Source organism: Varroa destructor, unplaced genomic scaffold (genome assembly GCF_002443255.2).
Source record: "Varroa destructor unplaced genomic scaffold, Vdes_3.0 BEIS01000007.1, whole genome shotgun sequence".
In the NCBI taxonomy this organism is placed as follows: domain Eukaryota; kingdom Metazoa; phylum Arthropoda; class Arachnida; order Mesostigmata; family Varroidae; genus Varroa; species Varroa destructor.
Window position 1 is genome coordinate 10777379 of NW_019211460.1, and position 13180 is coordinate 10790558.

The 13180-nt window shown below is 38.6% G+C and overlaps 2 long non-coding RNA genes across 2 annotated transcripts; one reads left to right on the forward strand and one right to left on the reverse strand.

Annotated features, from left to right (window-relative positions):
- Positions 1-5851: 5851 nt before the first annotated feature.
- On the reverse strand, positions 5852-8401 carry LOC147754301 (uncharacterized). The gene is made up of 2 exons (XR_015316541.1): positions 8224-8401; positions 5852-7444 (listed from the first exon to the last, which is right to left on the reverse strand). It is a non-coding gene; the product is annotated as an uncharacterized LOC147754301 (long non-coding RNA).
- Positions 8402-8493: 92 nt separating this feature from the next.
- LOC147754302 (uncharacterized) lies at positions 8494-9889 on the forward strand. Its single transcript, XR_015316542.1, has 3 exons — positions 8494-8565; positions 8731-8817; positions 9003-9889. It is a non-coding gene; the product is annotated as an uncharacterized LOC147754302 (long non-coding RNA).
- The last annotated feature ends 3291 nt before the right edge of the window (positions 9890-13180 follow it).

The window sequence follows — 13180 nt, forward strand, 5'->3', positions numbered from 1 at the left end:
ATAACACGCTATCCAAACATTTGTATGGCGGTGCATCTATACGACAATGTTTTATTACTGCGAAACTTCAAGGATGGCCTTCAGACAGGTCCAGCCAAAACTTAACCTGCGTCGAAACAGCCGCCAAGTAGTAGATCGCGGATAATGTTTAAATTGTCAAACATTTTGAAACTTCTAGAATCAAACAAAGTTACTTAAGCAGTTTGAGGCACAACTCTTACCCATGATTAATTTTGGCTCTTCGGTAGTACTGCACAGGCAGATGCACCAGAGAAAAAAGAAAGGGATACAAGGATTCGACGCGTATTTATGCGCCTATCTTCCAATGGTATAATCTGCCAAATGCAAAAATCCCTGTCGGATACACGTGGCAAACTGGTAAAGCAATATGCGCGAATACAAAGTAGAATTTGTTAAGGCTTTAGTTGTATTCGCCACTTGTTGGTAAGTCATCGTCTGCGTGCGTAAGCTGAGTCAGTGACTAGGAGAACTGTTCGAATTTTTTGCTCTTTGGTAATGTTTTATGCACTGATATGTATATAATCGGTCGCCGGCCAGGAAGGATTCATACAGCCAGGGCTACATAAACCTGGTCTATCGTTCAGTCGGCATCAGCCACTACACATGTGCTTCTGCTACTGCCGGAACTACAAGGAGCACAACAATGAGCTCCATGTACGCTTCGTACACTATAGACAAGCTAGGGAACGAGAAGTAGTCTATCCAGCAGCGGGTAAGGGGCAAGGAAGGATGATGATGATGGTTTTGAAGTCATCGCGTGGATGAAAAACGTCGCCGAATGATGACGCAGGTACGTGGGTAAACCGAAAGAATGAAACTCTAAGATTTTAGAATGGGAGGGTGATGGGACCCAGGCTACCGAACAACCGCTTGGAATGACGTAGTGCCTCATAAAGTCGTTGCTGCTAGATCGTTTTCAAAACTCGTGGGGGTCTCACGAACGCCGAAGACGAGGAAAAGAGAATACAGACTGAGCTCTGTATGCAAGGATTGTTGACGATATAACATGGTAACATCTGCGCTAGCATTGTCGTTTACGTTAAGTATATTATAATGTTTTGCGTTTCCGCTTCACATTAAATAGACACGTGGCCTTCTATCTAATAGTACCAGAAAAAGTATGTTCTATGCTGCATACTTATCTGATGTTGTAATTGACTTGAAGCGCCCAATGTCGCGTGATATGGAGATAATACTCATGCGATACCGTTGACATCGAATAAAAACCTTTTAAGGCTACAGATACAATGTTGGTGAATCTTAATGTCTGAGAATCATAAACACAGTAAGTTTGAATAAGATTGATTTTCTCAATGTAGATAACGTCAGGGTAACATATCTTACACAAGAAAGGTTAGTTAATTATCACAGTCGAATGATGCAGCATACTAAATCGGCACATATATATATCGAATCTAATTCCTATTTGTGTCGTTCGGTTTATCCTCCAGATAAAGGGGCATCGGGTTAACTATACGGATCCGCCTAAACAGTTGCTGCGAGCTGCCATTTGAGCCGTCGACAACCCCCTTAGTTACGAGACCCCTGCACCTTGGATGCCACACGACTATCCCTGCCTACATGCAGCAACTAGCTGCGCATTAAATTTACGCTCATCTCATTGAAGGAATGTGTTTGTTGGTGGCTCTGCATGCGTCCGCGGAAGGCTTCCCTATTGTTGTAACTACAAATATTGCTGGGTTCTGGATCCAACTACTCTTCGAGATATGTCACGCATGATACGACAAGCGCTCTTCTCTGAGGTTCGATGGCTTTTGTGACAGGCAGAAAATACCATGTGCTTGCCTATTTACGGAAGCACTCGTTGCGCTGGATTTACATGTCCTTTCTTCATATAGTAGCAGCCCACGGAGTTTACTCATTGCTGAGTGCGTTTCCCGATGCGAATGCCAGGCATATAGACAAACTCGGAACAGGAATCGATTTTTGCTGCTGCGGCAAAATTCGTGAGAGTAGCCTATTTTGCTGTCTTTCGGGCGTTAGTCGAGAGACACTGAATGACAGGTTAAACCCTATTTAGCAGTCCCAGATTCTTCGATCGTGATAAGAATCCTAGACAACCTGCTTTTTCCCGATAGGAAGGAATCGTTTAGTTGCTCCTTAAAACTTTCACGAGTAATCGTTTGTCTCACAGGCGCGTTGAAGGCACAAGGCATCCTTTGCAAGCATGTCCATGCGCCTGAAAACATCTGATCGGCCACCCTAACGCTTGCTCTTCGCCTTTTCTTTGTACGTATTTTTTAACCCGCTCGGTAGGCGTGAATGCGTCGAATGCCAGCCCTTGCTGTTCTTTAGCATAGTAGTATAGATATAATATAATAACAATAGAAATAATTCTAACAGATCTGTTAGAACACTTGCCCGTTTGGCATGCCACCACCTATACACACTTGTTCAGATATCTAAGCTCCATTAAAAGATATTGGTAAAGCAAATAAATAAAACTGCTGCGTCCATTCCTACCTACTTAGCATTAAACAAACTAGCAACAGTGCAGGACTTAGAGCGGACCGGGAACAGCTAAGTCCTGACGTACCACAAAGGATGTATTTTCTAATAGAAATCTTGAATATTCCGAGTGATGAGATTTTTTGAGGCAATCCAGGAGAGCCCTTCAGGTTAAAAGAGGCTTATAGTCTAGGCTCTGACCCAGCCATTGGCAATCGAGATCAGCGAACGAAAAAAGTGAGCCACCTTCGAGGGCTTAAGGGCATAGACCGATAAGACACATCGTGAGGAGAGAGCAAAAACGGGCCTTGCTGGAGCGATTGGTAACCTAATGCGCCCAGGGCAGAGTTTGTGTAGTTTACGCATATAGAAAAAACACGAGGGATTTTTGGAGCAAACACATTTTGAAATGCTTAAAATTGTTTAATGCATATCGTTAAACTTCGGCGCATCAATAAGGCGAGAGGTAACGGACAATGTGACGTCACTTTCTAAATCAATAGACATATATCCTTATCGACTGCCATTATCAGGCGACGTAGTCAATTCTTAAATACTCTTATCCTGATCTCTATAAAGATAACTACGAAAATATTGCAAACGTGGCCTCCGGGAAGTTATTTTTGAGTCTATATTCAATAAAAGAACTAATATTTGGGAACCTATGTACCATGTGCCGCTAATTGTTAACGAAGTGTAGTCAAGTAAGTTGTGGTTGTCCACTACGGTGAAATTACAATTCTACACACAGTGGCCAAAGTTTCACCTGACGTAGTTGAAAACGCAGGTCACGTAACTCTGAATTTTACATATACCAACCACAATGCGATACCATCCATTTCCTTAAGGACTGCGTATAGACATTGCCTCAAATTCAATGAGAAGGAAAAATACGAACACCACCTGTGTTTAGTATCATGGCGGGCACGGGTGGCGGAATGCGGATAATAACAAGTTGGCCGAGCATAATTATTTGTAAGAGAGAATGTATATAGCATGTATATGCACATAGCAAAAAAACAACAGTTTGGACGTAAATGACACACAGTCGATTTTTCTGCGCAAAATACAGCCGCATTGATCAAACAAATATTTTTACATGCTGTATTTCAACACTGAAATAGAAGGGTAGCGATCGTATTACACGTTGTTAGAGATCTGAGATGCCGCATATTGGAATAATGACTTCGGCCCTCAAGATTGCACAATTTATTTCGTATTTGCCAGCACTTCATTAACGCCTGTACCTGTATTCCAGATAGATTGAACTAACTCTATTTCGGGTTCGATAACTTTACGGTTAGATGTTATTGACTTCTTCACGATCCCGTACTCTGTTCTAGTCACGTTTGACTAATTGCCTCAGAACTGGAGCTTCCGCGAGATAACTGGTTGTTGAGTCCTCCTGAAAGCTGTTTCGTTTGTATCCTAACGAGTCTATTCGAATTTTATCTAACTGATCTTTCATATAATTCAACATTAAATTAATTGGCACTTTACCTTTGTCCTCTGAGCATCTTGTTTGCATTACTGAACTATTTCCATCTCTATATATTCAGCTACTATTGCATGGCTTTGTTATACAGCATTATCAGTATTCTACTGGTGTGGGGCCTTTTGAGCGCTTGAGAGTTAGCACGAGAGGATCACTTAAAGAAAACACAGTCGGCCTTTATAATTTGGACAGACACGTTTCCTCATCCGAGGATTATAGAGGTCTTAAATATGTACTTCGTAACCCACTACAGCTATGAACTTCACTTTATCTTGTCTTAAAATTTTGAGAATCTTGTCTTAACAAGCTCTCACACTTCACAGAGATCGTTACAGCGAAGCAATCATGTTTATAGCTACCGATCATAGGCTTCTTAACGTGTGGAAATGATCACTCTAATCAAGGTCTTCATTTTGATCATAGTTCTTAAATATCTGTAGGTTCTTTCATAAATTTCGTAAGTTTATATAATATAAATCAACAAATATGTAGACCTGAATTTCGGATCCAATTCTCCGAAGAGGTGCTGAGATTTTATGATACTCATTTCCGAAACTAACGTTCTTCTGTTAAAAGACACGACGTAGACAGCGTCGTTTCCGGTTGTCCAACCCTTGCCATTGGTATGTAGGAGTTTTCCTAACCTTGAAGCTGTTTTCATGAATAAGTGCTTAGCAATAACAACGCAAACATTTAAAGAGCACTTGGTGGTAAATCTGCTCTGAAAAGAGCCCTGTCATTCGAAGTAAGAACGTATTTTTCGAGCAGAACACGTTATTTACCTAAAATCGGTAAGACGAGTCCCACTCAGATGTGCATAGAGCGAACACGTGCATAAAGAAATGCAGTTACTAAAGTACGTAAGATAACGATACTAGCTAATTTAGCATTATTGGTACTTTATTATGTATAAATAGACAATAATGTTATCAACCTCGATTGTCAGTAGAACGCTGACTACTATTCGCAAAACGTTTTTCTAGACAGTCTCAAGTAGCATAAAAGTACTGTTTGAATAATGAAAACCCCGACAGGTCTTTTCTTTTGATCGAAGTAACGGTACCAAATGGTGACGATAGGCCGTGAAACTTACACAGTTTCTTTATAAACTTTTTAACCTAATAAATATACAGAAATTTAAAGCCTCCAACAATGGGTTTCAATAGACCCGTTTATAGGCAATGAAAAGCTTGAATTATGTCTTTTTATTCCCTAAAAATCCTAAATAAGATACTTTATTAAACTATGTTCTATGCTTTCTTCTATACAGTTAGGTGATTAACAATGTAGAACCTTTCGTGTTATGAAATACCTCTCTTGCACACATATTGGCATTAATTTGGTTTTTTTAAATAAACACATAACTTACCCCCTCATTGCGGTCAGCATGTCATTCCTGGTATGCATCGCAGTGTCAGCCCGCAATTGGCTTATATATCGAAGACCCAACTCACCTTAAACTTCTACCCGGTTACGAATCTATACACTGGTCATTATCCAGTTATTCCGTTATCTTGTACTTTCTTTACTTCGTTTTCGACTTTATTCAAATCGTTTTTCCATTGCAATGAATCCCTTTCGCAACTTTAACAACGCATGTTCCTCTCGAGTATGCTACCCGTTATTTAGGGTTCAGTGATTTGATCAATTTGATATGGTGAATGTTTTAGAACGAGTCCACTGTTATCCTAGAGTAGTTATAGTTGCACTAATCAATATTTTGTTATATGTAATAAATAGTTACTGGAAAGTTATTATTTTTGAAAATGTTTGAGCATATCGTCGGATCAAAGCATAGCATACGCCACGGCCAGGAGCCCAACGACCCACTCTTACAATTCCTACATAAATCAAATACTCGGGAACGAATGTACATAGTTTATTTTACGCGGATGGATAGATTTGCACACATACGCACACCCCGAAATCGAGTTTCATTTGTATATTAAAGAATACCAGCTTACGCCGGTATGACGTCTAGGTCTCATCGATTTCATATATGAAAGAGGTTTTCCGATGCCGCGTACCGGGGTCCGTAGCGACTCATATGTTAGTTCAATATTGTGATTAACGTAATGAAAGCGATCTTAGGTTTATTATATTTAGGGAAATTCGAAAAGTGGCACACAAAAAATTGGCATACTCCACCATATAATTTCACTCATTAGAAGAAAATCAACAGTAGCTAGGAGACATGGTGATATTGCCAATTATGTCTGCGTATCTGGATCTGTTTCGAATCTCAGTTCGAAAGTGTTGATTTCAATTGTTAATCAAATGTTGTCTGCTCGATAAGCCGCATAATAAATGACGCGGAAAATACTATTAGGCTGAGGAAATGCGGAGGAGTCGGAATGAATCAACCAGTGCTATCGGCCGAAGCATTGCCAGATGGTCGCATTATTATATATATTAAATAGGAATACTAAAAACAAACAGGCTCCCAAAACTCCAAACATAACTAAAGATAATAACCAGAGGCTAACTAAAGTTCGACATTTTCTAATGCGGTCAGCCTCAACGAAGGGCAACCTTTGACATCATTTCATATGCCCGATAAATAGCGAAGAATATATATATTGATATTATTTGATGTATCAGCGTATGAAGAACGCGCGACGATTGTTAAATATGCGTCAAGTTGCAATGAACTACATTGACTTTTAATTGATGATCCTTTAGAAAGGAGTCTAAAAACACTTCTGCCCATCTGAAATTTTTTCATTTTATGAAAATGATATTCGGTAAAACAAAGCACGGCTCGTTTTTCTTTCTACTCATATACGGGTTATTTATTTTTGACACACTGTCCGAAGGCGCGACCCGTGATAAATTTTTTCTATTGAAAACACGTTTCATATCGAGTTCAGGTTTCAAGAACCGGATGCTTCGAAAGAAGTTTCTATATTTATGCAGCGAATGTTTGACTACCGTCAGATATCTTGAATCCATTAAATTGAATTTAAATTAAGAAGCCAATATGTCCCACAAACTAAGTGGACAATATGAACAAATTGCACGTAGCCACAGTGATAGGTTTCTGCGTAAAATTCTTATAGGCGACGGAAAGCAATGTTTCTATCATTGACACGGAGCAGAAAAAAAAATAGAAAGACGCTCAAGTCTAGAACCGAGATAAATCTCCACCGAAAAAGTCTATAAATCACATTTGGTAAAGCTGGAGGGGTTTTATACCTGCGAAACGTTCGGGAAAGCAGGGCCATCAATAAGAAGCTCAGTTACATCTGATAGACGAAACTAGCTAACGAAAACGACCTAATAGACGAGGCAAACGCAACCTTTTCCATAACAGTTCTTCAAAGGCATTCTTTTCTACAGCGACTATTCAGTAAATGTATCCTTTGTCAGAATTCGTGGCGCCTTGTTTTTAGTCACTACTTCCTTTTATCATTCTCATTTTCTACTTTGGTGACACCTCTGCTGGACAACACCATATAGCTGGAAGGATAATATTTGAGTTAACAATTTTATGATATTTGGTGTGTAACGAATTTAAAAAAAGGAAAAGTCTATGCAAAAAAAAATTAGATCTAATGTGCGGAAAGAGAACGAAGTGAATTAATTCAAGTTAAAATATTAATTGCAAGTGTTTTCAATAATCCCGTCTCTAGATGCTAAATAAAGCTTGCTGAATAAGGGCAGTAGCGGCTTTTTTTTGATATCGAACTCATGTTTGGTATAGTTTAAAACGCTTAATATTATCAGGGTATATTGAAGAAATTCGTCAACCTAAAGCTGAATCTCTATAGTCATAAATAAACAGTAAGTGACGGGTTACGTAGAAGAAAAAGGGTAAGGTAGGGTCGACGATTAGACACTCGACGAATACGCGGAGCTATGTCTATTTGGACTGGTTAAATCCAACCAACGAGTGAAGTAGTTCTGAATACTAGTTACTGCATGCGCCCACATAAACATCACGCTTATCGAATTAACAATTAATTTTCATTACAATAATAGAATGGCAAAAATATAGCCTTTTTAAATCCTTGCATTTTTAGGTAAATTACAAATAAATCCAAGTTACAATTGATCTTATCGTTATGGTAGGTTCGGCAACTTTCCTAGTATGCTTGTTTCAATGCAGCCTTTGATGTGGTGATAAGCGAAACAAACAAATGTCAAACATGTTAATAAAAGCTCACTATTCCCCATATAAATTGTGTAAACATAATAATTAGCTTAATAACGTCTGTTAAATGTGTAACAACGTTCACCTGATGCAGGAATATTGGCAAACTCGCTTTTCCGAGCTGCCCTCAGCGGTTCACCTCAATGACAGCGATGTAATAATACACTGATCAAGTAATATACTGTTTACAGGCTTATGAGGAAAAGAACTTATATAACACCAGCAATACTAGAGCAGTATTAGAAATCGTTTGAAGGAAAAATAAACAGACATAATTAAGTGGCTAATGTAAACAAACTCGTGCATGGCGGGAAAATTTAATACATCGCGCTTTACATCGCATTCGAAATTAGTCTGAATGTGAACTTGCCGAAGCCCCGTAAATGAACTTAGTAACTTTATCTATGCATGTTAATTGGATATGTATGTATGTATATAAGTTATTTTACTACCTGCTGTATGACAGCTCTGTTCGTGCTAACACGACCTTATCATTACATAGCAATATTATATTTATTTAACTGAATCTGAATTATGCTGCCTGTCTAATAAGATTATTTCACTTACCTTGTGTAAATCTTTCGAACGTCAGGTGGACGATACGTTGAATCAACAATTTCGACCCCCCAACAATTAGAACCTGACCGATCTACGTTTCAGCTGCAAGCATATTGATAGAGTACGATTTGAAATGTTGTTCTAAATGAAAATTTTCTACCTTGTTTTTTTTTTATAGTTACATACGCATAAAAAGGACATGCTCTATTCGTATTTGTCATTGAGTTTCCAAACCGAATTTGCGCATAGCACTGCAGATGTATCTTTCAGTAGATAATTCATTTTCATATTTGCTTGTACTTCAAGGCTTATTTCAGAAAAAGTCATGACGACGAATCGAGGAAACCTCATAAAGAGGGAGTCGTTTGTGTTGCTGATAAGGTTTTCTCAGGTTTTCTGACTTCTATTTTAACTACCAAGAAAAAAATACTATAGTGAAAATATAATTGAAACAACTTGTTTTCAAACGCTAAACACTACCGTGTAAATGTAATTTGTTTTCTAAATAAGGTAGAGTTTGGGCTTTGTGGTGGTAAATCATACTTTAATATGTAGTTAGGGTTTTTAATCTAAAAATTAAACGCATTGAACTCAACCAAAGAAACTGAATGACATCTTAAACTGAATAGAAGTAATAATGACATTTTTATAATAATTAATGTTGTTGGTAATTATCCCATATAATTTTATACGTGTACATACACGCATGATCCGCGGAAATTACTGGAAACAGCGTTCATAGCAGCTATCAAGTCTGGTTACATCCAGCTGGAAAAAACAGCCACCAACTGTGATGAAATATGCATCTGTAGATTCAAATAATATTCAACATGTAAACAATGAGACTTGGAATAAGTCTCCTATAGAACGAACTGTGTACATACCTAACTATAGAAATATTACTAGCTCAATAAGAGTAAGGGAATTAAAACAACCAATAAAAATATCTACTTCTGAAAATCTACTGCAGTTCTATAGCTGTTAACAGATAATATTAGGGGTTACTTTGGCCTTAGCTTGTACCTCATTGTACGCCAGAAATCGGGTTCGTTAACGCTCGTCAGAGAAAAAAAAACGTAAGGATTAAAAACTGAACGATTGTTTCCTAAAATATTTAATTCCTATCGAAAGAACCAAATGCCGTCTTTTTATGCGACAGCATCTAGCGCGGTCAATAAGCGTTACGGGTGACCATAACATCTTTACATGTCGATAATTAACGATAAGTTGCTGTTGTTCAGTAAACTATCATATTATTATATAGAAATCGCGCGAGGTAAGAGCACCAAGTAGCAGTGAGCTGAAACTTGTTGTATCTATGGGCTGACTGCAGACTTCGTTGCCGTTTAAGCGTTGTCATGTCGTCAAACGGACTCTTTCATGCCGCTAGCGACCGGTCGAATTTGGGAAAGAACGTTCGGCCTGTCTCCTTCAGGTCCAATTACGGTTCGTGTACAGTAAAGAGAGAGGGAAGGCTCTACTTAGCGACAGTTGCCATATCGGGCTTTTACGCTTCTATTGTTATTACTGCTGCTGCCGCCTCAATCGTTGCAGGTCGCATTCACCATCGTGTGACAAAGCCAAAACGCGTGGCGACCAGTTAGAAGCTGTTGAGGCTTGCCGTGTTGGATATGGCAGCGTCCTGTCGGTACAAATGCTTGTTGACAACAATGCGGGACAAAAACAAAAAAGAATAAGAGAAGCGAAAAATACGCCCCTTGAGGGCGGAAGGTCAGGGAGCGAAAGCAGCAACAGGAAGCCTTCCAGTTCGGTTTTGTAAGGCAAACTAAAGCACTCAACAGTAATGACACAATGATGACATGAACAGGACGGCTATACGCTAAGACGGTAACGATAAGACACAGATATGGTACAGAAATGCAACGGATTTGTATCGGCGACATCGCAGTGAATGAACTGTAGTATTTTAGAAATGGTAAGTGGCTCGTCTTCTGTGTTTGATGAATCTGTCGATTGATAAAAGGAAATTCAGGGAAGAGGAACGTCGAAATCAAAACGTTCATAAGGTTCAATTGTTTCGTTTTTTTAACGTGATAAGATACTTTGTAACGTATTTTGTTTTAATACGCAACAAAAGCATCATGTCTTAGATGAAGAACTGATTATAATCTTTTGATCCGGATATTAGGACTTCATCTTCAAAGTTCTCTATGCGAGTATAATTACAATTCTTGTGCCATATTTTTTGCCTAATTTCGACGGTTGAGACACTATCCGCTGTAACAACTGATGACGACGGTTAACTGACAATATTGTCACCTCAGAAAATCGATTTTGGGACGACTTCTTACCACAAGAATGATCAGACTTCTTCTACGCTCTGGAGATACCTTACAATAAGAAACATTTTTTTATTGCGGAAACGTTAGCCTTCAAAAGTTTCGGCCTTTATTAGATAAATGATAGCTAATTTCAAGTAGAGTCTACTATAGGGTTGTAGCGTACTATATTTATTGCTTATTTATCCCTCATAGTAGTTTCTTTTGCCACTCTGACTGTGGAGGTCAGAGAAAAGTAAAGGTAACTATAGATTTCTGCCTAGGATCCCTAGTGACTTTTTCATAAACGTGGAAGCGCTTGTTAAACATTTATACCCAAAAAGGTAACGTTACCCATTCATGTTTAAAATGGAAAATAAAAAGTAAATCTACGCAAAAATCACCTGAAACAACTAAGCTCGTATAAGAATTCAGTCGTAAAAAATGCATTTCGTATGAAGAAGACATGTGTGAAGTCAGCCTTACTTATATACAGATGTCAAATCTATTTCTGATATGGACACTTGAGGTTGAAGGAAAAAAATATATACTTGAATAAGAGAACCCGTAAAAGCAAACATTCAAGAGTCAATGATGACTTAGGTCGCTACATGCTATACAGGGTCTACGTAACCACGACGTTTTTGCTCTACCTGAACGAAATTACCTGCCCGCCTGTCAAAGCATGAGTTATCTTTATTATATTCGTCTGCTCTCACATCTTGTACTCTGTTTGGTGTCAGGGTTAGTGATCTGGATATTGGAAACTTAACAGTATGCGAGATATATCTACTCACGTCTTCCTGGAATAGAAGTTCATAGAGATTCATATGAAATAGATGTTTAAATCGTTTGGAAATGCCTGGACTTGGGCGCTACTAAATCTGTAAAAGTCACTTATAGTAAAATTATCGTGTAAAAACCCCAAAGGCAGAATATAATAAATGTTTAATTAAATAAAGAAACCTAAGGCAGCGTAGCGCAAATATAATTGACTAGTGTTCCACGCAAAATAAAGAACAAATATTTAAATAAAGGACAATAATTTATTGTAATTATATAAGCCGCTGCAGCCTAGGTCTACTCTTGTGAGTTTGTTGGTCCTAGATGATCTTAGCTTTTGTAAGAAGTAAATATTGTTGATGATGAAAACTGGCGGTAGTTCGTACACTGTGATTCCGAACGCGGTGTTCGAGAACTTAGAGGCATTTTTACGCATAATTTAACAACTGGAACCTTCACGAGCGGATTCTTGCATCTAGTGGCAAGCTTCGAGTACGCCTGAGTCCCTCAGCCGCTCTCTCCCTGAATCGCAGTCCACAACTTTGTTATGTTTAACTTCGTTGAGTAACCCAAGGCAAAGTTGGAAACTCAGCTATGCTATATGTATGTATATATACATATATATAATTACACGATAATGAAAGATGCACGAAACCATATAAAAAATCGCTGTTTTTCCAGAAGTCCTCCTATAAATACCGATGTAAATTAATAAATTAAAAAGAAATAAAACATAAATTCATTTAAACATAAATTTGATTTTTTTTTCCGTATACGATGTAGGTCAAGTTGGCAGTTTAGAAGGTAACATTGTCTTCCGGTCTATGTTTCTAGGACCATATGAAAGTACACGCAAAATTATTTAGCAGAGATTAGGGCAGTTTAATATTATAATTACCTGTCTATCGGTTAAGCATAAGCAGTAAGCCTTCGCCTGTTGACGTGCCATCAAAAGCAATTACATAGTATTGAATTATTCGTTGCATCAGGTCCTCGGCTAAGTTTTGCGATGTCAGTGGTTTTAATCATGGCTGTGACTCCGGTTATCGATTTTGGGAGTTCTTACCCTAACAAACGCACCTCCATGCTTTTTCGGCTTTGCCGTCAGTATCAAATGTTTGTTACACACAAATTAGATCGCAGCCTTTTTAACTTGCCCTTTCAAATATAGCTAGCAGGCTGCAAGACAAAACTGAAAAAAAGCTGAAGTGGTCTGGTGGTTGATTTAAAAGGGGTTAGGCCACAGATAATTGCGAGTACAGAAGCTGCAACGTTATGCTTCATCTAGTGGGTTCGAGCTGTCGCCATTGCTGTGGCCTCGTCACCTGGCTTTGACTGGCACTGCGGCTCGTAGCCCTTGAGGTGTCTGAGGACGGCACCTGACTACTGAAGTGCATCGCGGTCCACGACGTTATCAGTGAC